Consider the following 12,730-nt stretch of genomic DNA (forward strand, 5'->3'; position numbering starts at 1 on the left):
GGAGCCTGCTACTGAAGGGGACTCTTCGTCCCTGGGGCAGGGCACCTCCTCCCTCTCAGCATGCTGCTTGCAACGTGACCCCCCCCGCCAGCGGTCCCAAAAATCCCTCCTTACTGCATGCCTGCTTTGGGATGATGCGATGAGACTCCCACTGCTCTTATGTCCCTTTCACCCCCTTTTTTTTTTTTTAGAAACACACTTACCCCATGCAGGAAGGAGGAGAGGGAAAGAGGCAAAGCACTTGTGTGTTCACTGCTCCAGTCTCCCCTTTGGGAGAGGGAACCCCCTTACCAGGGCGGCTGATCCAGACCCCGCGAGGACCGGGGGCACACACCCAAGGGTGCTCACCGAGAAGGGGGGGGGGGAAGCCAGAGATCGCAGGAAATTTCTCGGGAGCCAAGGCTCCCAGGACTGCCTCCAGCTACACCTCCCTTACAGGGGATGTGACCTCACACCAAAATATCATGGAGGCGTGTTCTCCGTCTCCACCGGCTGTGGATAGGGGGAAAACCCTATAGTGGTCTAGCAGGGGGGAATAAGGAAGTTGTATTTTATTAATACCTTCTGCTATCACACGGCAAACATTTATTTTTCAGTCTGAAGACACGAGTTTTGCCATAAATCATGCTTCTATCACACATCATGTTTTACAATTGCTTCAGGCATAATACTTCAATGTTTATATCTCCTGCTTCAGAAATATGTAAAGCACATGCTTTAATGATACCACCCACATAGTATTAAAAAAAAAAAAAAAAAAAAGAGCAGCTCTGAATTTTTCTTCTTTATAACAAGCTTGACTATTACCCCCGTCTCCTCCCCAATCCTTGTCACAGCTCATTGCAATCATAAAAGATACTGATGGATAGTAGATGCCTGGAATAACCAATGAGCACAACGACAGAATACAAGCAAGTTAGGGATAGATAAAGAGAACAGGGTCGGGAAGTTGCATTGCAAACAACCTACACTTGGTTCCAGCAGGGAATAAGATAAGAAGAAAACACAGGCAGATAAAGCAGGAGCTAGCAACAGGGAAGGCCATAGGGCATCTAGGTTGAAACCGGTAGGCAGCAACTTTCCAGAAATAACCAGATCGATGCCAGCAGATTGGTGATGAGTAGGTACCATTCAGCAAGGTCACAGGGACAAGACGGCCAATTTAAGGAATAACCTCACTAGCTTTGGTAGCTGTTTAGATTACACAGCTTGGTGATGATACATGTTGATATAGCTGAGACGGGGAAAGGCGACCACTGGGTGCTGGATTAAGCATAGGACCTTGTAAGCCCATCTCCAGGATGGTAAAGAACAATAAAGATGACGACAAACAGTCAGATAAAGAGCAATAAACTACAAGACGTCAGCTTCAGCTCAAAATGGACTGGAACGTGAGCTCGGTGGCAAAGTTGCGTATTCTCTTGCAGGAAATCATGGTTTGATCCTTGGGACTGGGCTGCAGCATTCACAGCGCCCAGAACAGAAGACATCACGGTCACTGCACACTTACTGGTCAGCCTCGGGTTGCACGCCTAGGAGAGCCTGGAGAAAGCTGCAAGTCAGTGGTCCGTGCCTAACAGTACTGGCTGGGTTGGCAGGAATGGGGATCGAACACAAGAGGAGCATCTCTAGGTAGCCGAAGACATCAGCCCGTGCACAGGCCGACGCGATACCGTGCGCTCGAGCTGCCGCACAGATTAAACCCACGTTTTGGACGTGCGTCCATAACCCCCCCGATGCAGTAAGGGGGGGGGGGATCAGCGCATCCAAAACACGCGTCCAAACCAGCGCGTAGCTAATAGCGCTCACCACATGTAAATGCCGTGTCGATGAAGCTATTAGCCAGTGCCCCCGATGTAAAAAAAATAACTGTGCGCCCGAGGCACACATTTTAACCCTAAAAAAAAATTAACACCAGCCTCGGAGCTGGCATTACAGGTTTTGAGGCGCCCCAAAACCTGAACAGAAAAGCAGAAAGTACTGCTTTTCCTCCAACTTAATATTATTGCAATATTAAGTTGGAGGAAGCACACAAAAGCAGCAACATGGAAAAGAAAAAAAAAAAGTCTCCATGGCGGTCAGGTAAGGAAAATAAATGCTAGAATTACAAGCGCCTGTTTTCCTAACCCGTGCATGGCTTAGGAAAAATGGAAGCTCCTGAACTAGAGGGTCCGTTTTCCTAACCCACGCGTCAGCCACTTTTCCTGGGCGCTCGAGGCGGCGCTGGGGACGCACTATTTCCCCCGAGCGCCTCCGTTTTAACACAGAGGCTCATTAACCTACCGCATCGCGCTCCCGGGAGAGGTAGATGGGCGAGTGTTAGCAAAGCGGACGCTCAATTACCAGCGCCCGTTTTTCGCCCGCCAGCCTTGTTATCGGCCTGATGGTGTTTTAGCTCTAGTAGAAACTGGTTTCAGCCGAACTAGAAGCCTAATGGAGCAGGAAGAAACTGCCAGACCAAAAAAAAAAAATTGGACTGAAGTGTTACATGAAGTGCAGCCAGCATTAGAAAACGGCAAACATAAATGACCTTACTGAAATTTAACTTTTTTTTTTTTAAATAAAGAGGTTCTCTCTGAAATGTCTTCTTAAATAGAGCTCACATGGCAGAAAAGAGTATTACTAGTAGGGTGCCACGGGGATTGGTCCTTGGAACCTTTTTTTTTCTTCACAAAATTTTCACACACAATAGCGTGGAAGGAAAGGGGTTTTTTTTGGTTTTTTTGCACACGATACCGAAATCTTCAAAGTAAACACTCAGGAAGGTGTGGAAAGCATGAGGAGGGATCTAGGAAGCTTGAAGAATGGTCTAGAGCAGGGGCTCCCAACCTTTTTGGGAGCATGGACCTCTTTTCAGGTTCCAAAATTTTCGCAGAACCCCGTTTCCTTCTCTTTCATTTTTAAATTGCAGTTATGTGCCGTATATAGAAAAAAGTTATTCATGTAACAAGAAATAGTTATATGCACTTACTCATAATATATAAAGCTTATTAAAATAATGCTTCCTGATATAAATGGAACACACATAATTGCAAAGCATGGCAGTAAATGTGGAAGAACGTACTCGCGTAGTAACTACAGGTACCCACAGAGCTGGATCTGGAGAGCGAGAGAGACTGACTGGCAGAGATGAACTAGTGGAGAGAGGGAGGAAGCGAGAGAGAGTGGCAAGGGGACCGGAAGAAGGAGAGAAAGTGATGAAGATGGATTGGTGGAGGGAAAGATATAGATTGATGGGGATGGACTGGAGAGAGCGCGAGAGAGTGACTGGCGGGGGTGAGCTAATGGAGACAGAATGCAACTGGCAGGGATGGGCTGGTGGGAGGGGGGATAGTAGAGAGGGAGAAAGAGTGGTGGAGATGAGGGAGAGAGAGAGAGAGAGAGAGTGCAACTAGCAGGGCTGGACTAGTAGAGTGAGACAGAACCACCATTTGAGCTGGACTGGTGAAAAGATAGCAGGGGGGGCTGGTTGGGATGGACTGTGGATCAGAGACAGTGAGAGACTGATCGGGAAAGGCGAAGGAGGGAGATGCGGAGAGAGGCAAACACTGGCCAGTTTCAACCATTAAGTTATTCAAGAGCAATCAATCAAAAATTCTTCTATATGGGAGTGGAACAAATTCCAATATAAAACCTGCATCGCATGTTCTACAGTACCCTGTGTATTCACAGAAACTCCCCCCCAAAGGGACATTCCCTCTTACACTTACTGTAAAAACAAAATACTCAGATTCTGTTGTCACCTCAGTAACAGCAATACAAACTTCTTCCACTACTAGGAACATTGTATAATACAAAATCCTGCAAAAAAAAAAAAACAAACAAACAAAAACACACAAAACAAAAAACATTCAGAATCTATTGGAAACTTTCCATGCCCTAACTACCAGACTCAAACAGTCTGGTATATAGAAACTACATGCTAGCAGAATACCTCACCTAAGTCACACATGCAGAAACAAACAGACCCCTTGCCAAATACAGAATACAGAGACCAAAAGCATAAATACAAATGTGCGACAAAATCTGAACTGGAAACCACAAGATGCCAGACTCTGTATTCATTGCAACAAAGGATAAACAGAAAAATTGCTGTTCCTGATAAACCTCAAATAATACAAATGAAGAAATATATAATATCAACAATAGTAAAACTGTACTAACAAAAATATTCCAGTACAACTGACATTAAGAATATCCAATAATTTAAAACTATTTTTAAATTTCCCAAACAATACACTATTTCAAAACAAACAAACAGCCAATAATTAAAACTAATAAGGATTTTAAAGTTTTCCCATTCCCCATACCCGGGAACTTCTGATTTCCAGGCACCCTGAGATTAGTAGGGGTGAGGATGAGGGTTCACAGACTCTGTCACACACACCTCTCACGCAAGCCCATGCACTCATTCACATGCTCCCTCTTTCTCACACACACACACATATATACTTCCTCTATCATACTCACATGCTTTCACACATACATTGTTTTGTACTACCAACCTCACAGTAAAGAAGGAAGGATTTCTTTCTATTAGCTCTGAGCCTTCCCCCATTCAACTTCATATCATGACACCCTGCCCTTTAAATTTAAAAATTTTACAAAAAATGCCTTCTAGTACTTTACAGATATTTGGCCATTTACATGCCTCAAGAAATCTGAGAACTGAGACCAATCAGTTTAGAAAAAGGACTTTCCAGCTCTCTTCCTATGAGAATACACTTTTACTACATCTAGTTCTGCCACTCACACAGAAGGTAAACAGCATAATCAGAGACAAAGATCCTGTTTTCACAGATACAGTAGCGAGGGAAGGAGAAATACAGACGTAAGCACTGTTGGGTCATATGCTGTTCTAGAGTCTTCCTGGAGGCATTGGTGGCTCTTTGATCCAGTCATAACAGTCTGAAGCCTCAACAATAGTGTGACTGTTCACACGCCTGCTAACTTAGCCATTTTTCTTTGCCCTGTCCTAAACTGTGTTAAAAAGAGTCAATTTGAAAAATCATGGATAAAGGTGTGGCACAAGCAATTTCAAAAGGAATACTAGTTTTGATTTAAATAACTTCTATTTACGTTTTTTTTTTTGTTTTGTTTTTTTTAGCAGAAATGAAAACAAAACACTTAGTTTATACAGGCTGACCCAAAGCACCTTGCTAGATGCCAAAATATTTGTAAGCAATCCTAGAATGAAGCAGACAACAGAAAATTAAAACTGCTCAAGAATATCATCAAAACTGGGTTGAGCCTGTCAGCAGTATGATTATGTTAGTGAAGATGTTTATCACCTGCTATGCAGCCTTATCTTACCTTGACTCCTGCAATGATGCCACCCCACCAGTAGAGGCCCTCAGTAAGCTCCTCCTCATTGCTCTTGCCACATCCAAGTCTTAGCCTTATGTAATCCAGCCTTGCCAGTGTACCTTTTATCTTCTCATGGTGTCACTCTTGGCTCCATGACCTGACCCTCATTCCTTGCCTTGTGGCCTTCAGCCTTCTTGCCTTGAGGCATTCAAGTCTACTCAGTACCCTGCCTTGTGGCCTATCCTAGCCTTTCTATTGCCTAGTGGCCTACAGGCCTCCTGCCTTGATGCCTTTGGGCTTATATATTACCTGATCGGCGTTATCCTTAATTCCTGCCCTAGAATGCCACCTTGTTTGGTCTTGTCCTTGGCTAGTCTTATCGTGCCCTGCCAATCCTGTCTGTACCAGAATCCTGCCCTTGCCTTGCCTCAGCCTGGTCTCTTGTCTAGTTCCAGGTCCTGCCCAGTACCCAGTCTTGCCTTGGTGTCCCAAGCCCTGTCTTTTCTAGGCTGGTCCCAGCCTGAACGGATTCACTACATACTGCCGCCGCCAAGACCTACTGGCCCCCGGAACCCAAGGGCTCAACCTGTGGGGGAGGGGGCTGGCTAGGCGGAAGGCCAGCCCCTTTTTCAGTCCAGACACCTGCCTTGCAGTCCTGTGCAGCTCCTCGGGTGGGTTTCCCCGACTCCAGAAACCCCGACAGAAGGGTTCCTGTAATATTCATATTGGTAATGTTTCTCAATGTGTCTTGAATGGAAAACAAAATTTGGGAACTGCTGCTTTATAGCAAACAAGGCACAATGTTTAAAAACAACTAAGCAGGGCATTTTTTTTTTTTTTTGTCAGCCAAAAACAGCATAACAGACTCCCTCCAACTGATCCAGAAATCTCAAAAGGAGACAAAAAAAGAAAAACTAGAGAAAGCATATTGCAGCTGACTTTAGTTACTTCAGCCTTTCGTGAACCATCATCCTATCAATCAAAGCTACGCTAATTTGAGATCAAAAACTGTCTAAAAAAGACTCTCTCTGCTGAAAGCTAACTAACTAAGAAGTTTCTCTTTCAAATACAAGACCATATACTGAGTGTCTGGAAGGCAAGAACACTACTTCCCCCACTGAAATCGCCAAAGTCTATTTCCGGGCTAAGTGAACTGCTTCAAAAGAACTGTCAAGGTGGGCACAAAAATCTTTTCACAACATGCACTTGTTAACACCATGCCAGGAAGCAGATTCCAGAAAAAACATAGCCAGTAAAAACCGGTTTTATATGCAGTGTTCAAGAACCAGCCAATGTACAATTCATTCCAACATATGGAACAACACAGCTAAACTCCATAAAGCAATTGTTAGACCAAATTGTGCATGCCCTGAACTGAATTTTGGCTTTGCTGCCAGTGTGCTCTGGCACACTGGGGTGCCTTCAGACCTAATCAGGTGTACCACAAAAAAAGTCACCAATGCCTGTTGCTCAGATCTAGGCCAGCACCTCTGGGCTCTGCTCTCAGCACCAAGAGACAACAGTACAAGCTCCTTTCTGAGTACATGTTTTATTGGAAACCACCTAGAAATTCTGATAGGTGGTATATAATTTTTAAATAAATGCATAATCATGCATGCCTCTTCTTCCTAGTTACAGCATGAGCCTCCCAGAGGGGTACTTAATGGGCAGCATGCAGGGCATGGACAGACGGGTCCCACTTTGTGCAGCAGGCACACTGCCCACAGTGCCTCATCTTCCAGCCTTTGCCTTATCCCTAGGTTCAGTGATAAAGGGACAGCGTGCAATGAGCACTGGATGTGATTTTCCAAGTGTTTGGAGGAGGAGCAGCAGTAGTAAAGGAGCACTGGCAACATGCTACAGCCAAGGTAACTGAGCCAGCAACCCACACCACACCAACTTCTCCCTTCTCCTGGAACTGTAGGTAGAGAGAGCTGGTCCATTGTGATAATGTTCAGGTGTGTGTCTGCCCCTTCTCTCATTTGGGAGAGAATGGCAAGGCTTTTAGTTGATTCTGGAACTTTTCTTTTAGCCATATAAATCCTCGCCATGTCCACACTGTGTACCCCATGAAGGTCGGTGTACTTTGGGCTTGAAAAGGCTGGGCAGCAGTGGACTAAATTAACATACAGTAATAGGCTCTCAATAATAATACTGGGGTCGCAGGCAGCTGGAGTGGGACTGACCTTACTCAAGAACAGTGGGAACCTGGGCAGGCCCCTAAACTACACAGTAAACGTCATATCGGACTACATGCTTATTGCAACATGCTTCGACTATGAAAGTGTGAGGCACTAGGTGGAGTGGCAAACACCCAGAGAGTGTTGCAAGGTCCAAGTCAAACCCCTGGTGTAGCTATGATCTAAATGGGGTTTTTTAAGCACCAAAAATCGAGTAGTCACTGTCCCTGAAAGGGGACTTCAGTGCTACGACCTAGTCTTTACCCACAAAAGGTGTGGAGTCATACAGCTTCTGTTATAATCTGCCTACGAAAACATAGGCAACCCCTAGCTTAGTGCTTCTATTTTGATTTATAAACATTTCACCAGCAGGAAACAGTTTTTTTTTATAGGAAAGGAAGTTTGGTAATGCTGTTTTATTATCTTCTAAAATTAAAGTACGGTTTTAAAACCATACCTGGGAGCTTACCAAACAAATATTTTGAAAGCCAAAAATGAGCCGTCCGCTTTTTCATACTAATAGGCCAGTCTAACACGGTGACACCTGTTAACCTCGCTGACCTTCGGTGACCCAACTCGGCCTCCCTCCTGCTCACCCTTGGTACTAGCTGCACGGTCTCGGGGGAAGGAAGAGCAGGACTCTGTACGTTTGAGAACTGTAAATAATACTATTTCTTATTATTATTATTATTATTATTATTAAAAGAGCTCCTGCTTCTTACCTTTATCTCCAGGGACAGACATCAGCTCCTCACAATATTTCTTCTCCCACAAACCTCAGTGCTCAGGGGAAGAACTCACAATAAAGGAAAAGAGAAACAAAATGCCAGAAAAAAAAAAAAAGTTTAAAATGGAAAACCGAAAAAAAAAAAAAAAAAGTTAAGGAAAAACAATCCCGGGAAAAAAAAACCAAAACCAAAACAAAACTTGGAAAACAGCAAAAAAAAAAAAAAAAAAAAAAAAAAGTTTCCCCCACCCCCCCTACCCCCTTGCTTCAGCGTCACCGCATCCTTTAGGCGAGAGGACAGAAACAAATCACGGCCCCCCGCTCCGCCCGGCGAAGGGGAAAGTGAGCGAAAACGCTGAAGTCCAAACAAATGTGGGCGAGCCGCGGCCACTACACGCTAAAGAGCGCGAGAGCCGTAAAGGGGGCGCAAACCAAGCAGAGAGGTGGGGGATAACAGTCCGAGAGCCATCGGGCGAAAGACGCCTCAACCATTAAAAAAAAAAAAAAAAAAAAAAAAAGAGAGAGCGAGAGAGCGCGCGCCGTGCAAAAGAACCTTCATTGGTCGGTGGAAAGACAATGGGGCGGGGTCAGGCGCGCGGTTTCACTCCGAACCTGAGCGAGCGGAGGCGCGCGCGCGCCCCAGCCGGGAACAAGAGGGCGCTGCGGGAAACACTTTAGTGGACTTGGGTGCCGGGAGAGGTGGAGCGGGAAGTGCGACGACGTTCCGCTCCCCGGCTGAACGTTCCCTTTGCTGCTGATCGACAGCTGCGAATAATGGGCGGCAACCGGACCAAGGAGCGGGCTTACCGGCCCAGCACTAGCCGGCCCGGCCGCTCCACCTACTACTGCCATGACGTCAGGGCGAACCGGCCCCGCCCACCACCTTAAAGTCAGAGCGAATCGGCTTTTCCTGCGGTGGTCCGGTGGCTATTGAGGAGGGATGCTCTTAAAAGGGCAATGGTGAGAGACGGAAGATGGTGGGTACCCCTAACCTCATAACTACAATAGAAGGCAAGGATTTGAAACCATGCTGGAGACTTGGATGGCCATATGACACCTTGCTATAGAGCACAGGACATGTATGTCATCTTTCACCTATTAATTATTCACTCCGCCTTAGGTTGGGGAGTGAAGAATGATTCAATATTCCCTAAAGCCAGGTTGAGCAATGGGTGACAGGAAAGGCTGGAGTGCGGGCACTGACAGGGAGGGAGAAGGAGGCAGAGTGCGGGACTGCCCATGTGGCCGTCTTATGATCGCTTGGCAGTACAAAGGCTGGGGAAGGTGGGGCACTACTGTGTGTGCAAACTTCCACGGATTTAAGAGTTGCTGCAACCCTGGTTGCAAATTACAACAGTAGCATTGAACCTAGGGCGTTTCTCATTTAGAACGAGGTTTCTCCACGATCCACCCCGCCCCCCCCCCTAAACTTTTTTAAAAATTTTTTAAATAAAAATCCAGCTGTAAGATGCACTACATTTAAAGAAGAAAACTGAATTACATATAATAGTGTGCATGATGTTTTAATCTATTACTTTTTGCACAATAAAACTCAAATGTGGCAGTTGTATACATATGGAAAAAATGTCGCAACAGAAAATAATCGTCTTCGCATTTGATAAGGTTCTCACTCTGTTTGGTGATGATAACAACTCTCTAAGGCACTGTTGTACTAATCGAAATTCAAAGAAAAGCAGCTCTGCCTTTAAACATTCCAGACTCATTAACAGGCCAATACAGTAAAGTTCATGGGAGAGCGGCACAGGCAACTCTCCTGTGTGCGCGAGTCACCAAAACAAAATATTTAAATTAGGGCCTGCGGTAAAAAGATGCGCTAGGGACACTAGCGCATCCCTAGCGCCTCTTTTTGGACAGGAGCAGCAGCTGTCAGCGAGTTTGACAGCCGACGCTCAATTTTGCCAGCATCGGTTCTCAAACCCGCTGACAGCCACGGGTTCGGAAACCGGACGCCGGCAAAATTGAGCATCCGGTTTTCGAGCCGCGGGCCGATTTTTAAAAATTTTTTTTTTTAATTTTTGATTATTTTTAACTTTTGGGACCTCCAACTTTCCCAGTGCTGGCAGGAATTAACGCCTACCTTTGGGTAGGCGCTAATTTCTGAAAGTAAAATGTGCAGCTTGGCTGCACATTTTACTTAGTGAATCACACGGTAATAACTAATAGGGCCAACAACATGCATTTGCATGTTTCGGGGGGGTTGGATGCGCGTTTTCGATGCTCTATTACCCCTTACTGAATAAGGGGTAAAGCTAGCGCGTCAAACGCGCGTCCAAACGTACTGTATCGGCCTATAAATGCATTAGTGGGCCTACTGTGATTATCCACTTCCTCCCCAGGCCCTCTAGCTACTCTTGCTTTTACTCTGATTTTACTTTTATAAAGCAGCTCACATCAGTCACACAATACAGCATGATGATACATAATAAGTCTTTATTGTTTAAACACTGTTACAATTTGCTGCCCTTGGGAGGGACCCGCAAGCCGCTTCACACACTCCCAATACCACTGGTGATCACAAACGGCTGGAAACGCCACTGAAAAGACTCTGCCAAGTGCAGAAAGATGCCACTATATCCTCGTTCCCAGGCTGCTCCATAGGTGCGCGCGCACCCAATGTTGCTCTCCTTAAAGGGCCTGCGGAAGAAACCTATCCACTGCACCCCTTGATGACAGCCAGTTCCTCTATTTAAAGCTGGTCTGGACACCCTTCGGACACCTCAGCAACAGGTCTCCTGAAGTTCCTCTGTTCTTCAGTGCGTGTTGCCTTGTCCTTGTTTTCCTGAGTTCCCGCTTGTCCTGCTTTCTTGCCTTGCTCCTTGTCCTCCTCTTGCTTCACCCTGCATGAAGTCTTGTCCCGTATAGGTCCTTGGCTTGATTTCCTGGACTGACTTCAGCTTGTTCCAGATTCTTCTGATTGCCTCCTGGGAGAAGAGCTAGGATTTCCAACCCCACTTCCCTTTTATGTGGGTGTACTTCCTTATTTCACCAGCGACCTTTCCTGTCCGTCATCTCAGAGTTTACCAAATTGTTTGTCTAAGTAATGCTTTATTTCTAAGTTACACAGGGCTAAGCTTAATGGTTCATCAAGGACAGCACTTATCATTAGGGAAACAAGAAACACGCAAACAATAGGTATGAAAGCATGCTTAACATTCAGTGCTTATCAGATTACATCAAACCCCTCTAGCTGAGACTTGTACATTAATTAATTAATTAATTAATTTGAAAGAGCTTATTACCCGCCCTTCCTACATGCAGAGCTGGGTACAATAAGAGAAATATATAGACAGTAGAGAGGGAGGCAGCTCATCCAGAACTGGATTCACGCCCTCATTATCCAACTCCTCCTTGGCTTCCTAACCCACTGAATAGGCAATGGAGTTCACAGTTTCTCACCAATATGGGACTTGCAGCGACACACACTCTCGGGGTCTGGTTCAGTGGTTTCTCCCTTCTCAGTCCTTGGTGCAGAGGTAGAAAAGAACAGCATCTGTCACTGCACCAACAGGGCTGTTCATCTCTCCAATCTCTACAAGTTGCTTCGGTTCAGAATGCAGGGAGGCAAGGCAGGGGAAAGGTAGCGGCACTAGGATGGGTCGTCTTCCTCTTTGGATGGGTAACAATCGAACAACAATAACCCTGAGTGCATGCACCCCGCTGATTTTAAATGATTACCTATGCATAATTCAGCAGCTTCATGCATAATCAGGTAAATGCATAATTAAGGTGTTAATTAGCTGATTTTCCCGCTCTTTTACATTTTCTGACAGGGCACTGATAAGTCCTGCTCTCAGATTGGGTCTAGAGCCATAAAAAGAGGCCCGTAGTGCTCTGGCTGTGCAGATTCACACAGTGACAATCGTCCTTGTGTTTATCTTGGCCTCTTTTGGCTCCAGCTAGGCTGGAAGACCCTATAAATCTGTCCAGTGTGGTCACATACACAGCAACTGCAAAGCCTCTTCATCTCTGCATCTGGCTGCAGATAGCCAAACAGGCAATGTCCATTTTTACTGATGCCAGACAGTCAATTTTTGTTGTTTGTCCTATTAGCAAGAATTGGGATATTCCCTACATTTTCCCCCTTTTTAAACAGGGAGGGGTTGTCAAGGGAGCACCTCACTGTTTAAACCTAACTATCAGGCTAACTGCGCAAGTCTTGACTAGATGACATTAGCCAACAAGCCATAGCCCTGACCATGGGATAACAATAATGGAAGAATAATACTGGTGAATAATTCTTAAATAATAATGATGATACCATAATAATAATGAGGAAAGAAAGGATGGTAATAGCAATGAGGAAGGAAAAGAAGAAATAAAAATAATAGGTCACACCATGTGCACAAGGCCATAAGGTAGTGAGTGCAACCATAGATCTGGGATATAGGTGTGCAGATATATACTCACTTCTAATCTAGGTGTGATGCAATAATCCTATGATTGTGCATAGCTGATTCCTGAGTAACCCCACATGACACACACAGGTGCCAAGTTA

General features: G+C 45.3%; 2 protein-coding genes across 4 annotated transcripts in view; one reads left to right on the forward strand and one right to left on the reverse strand.

Moving 5' to 3' along the window:
• Positions 1-8,354, reverse strand: part of KIF1C (kinesin family member 1C) — a 104,092-nt gene extending 95,738 nt beyond the window's left edge. The window contains exon 1 of one of the 2 annotated variants that reach the window (XM_029580780.1): positions 8,210-8,354. The gene's annotated coding sequence lies outside the window, so the exon portion shown is untranslated. Of the gene's footprint in view, positions 1-5,313; positions 5,335-8,209 lie in introns of those variants that run through there. The other variant, XM_029580782.1, reaches the window with a different exon arrangement.
• A 495-nt stretch (positions 8,355-8,849) lies between these two features.
• INCA1 (inhibitor of CDK, cyclin A1 interacting protein 1) overlaps positions 8,850-12,730 on the forward strand; it is a 36,378-nt gene continuing 32,497 nt past the window's right edge. Inside the window, exon 1 of one of the 2 annotated variants that reach the window (XM_029580904.1) lies at positions 8,850-9,293. The gene's annotated coding sequence lies outside the window, so the exon portion shown is untranslated. The remainder of the gene's footprint in view (positions 9,294-12,730) is intronic. The other variant, XM_029580905.1, reaches the window with a different exon arrangement.

Source organism: Rhinatrema bivittatum, chromosome 16, assembly GCF_901001135.1.
Source record: "Rhinatrema bivittatum chromosome 16, aRhiBiv1.1, whole genome shotgun sequence".
In the NCBI taxonomy this organism is placed as follows: Eukaryota; Metazoa; Chordata; class Amphibia; order Gymnophiona; family Rhinatrematidae; genus Rhinatrema; species Rhinatrema bivittatum.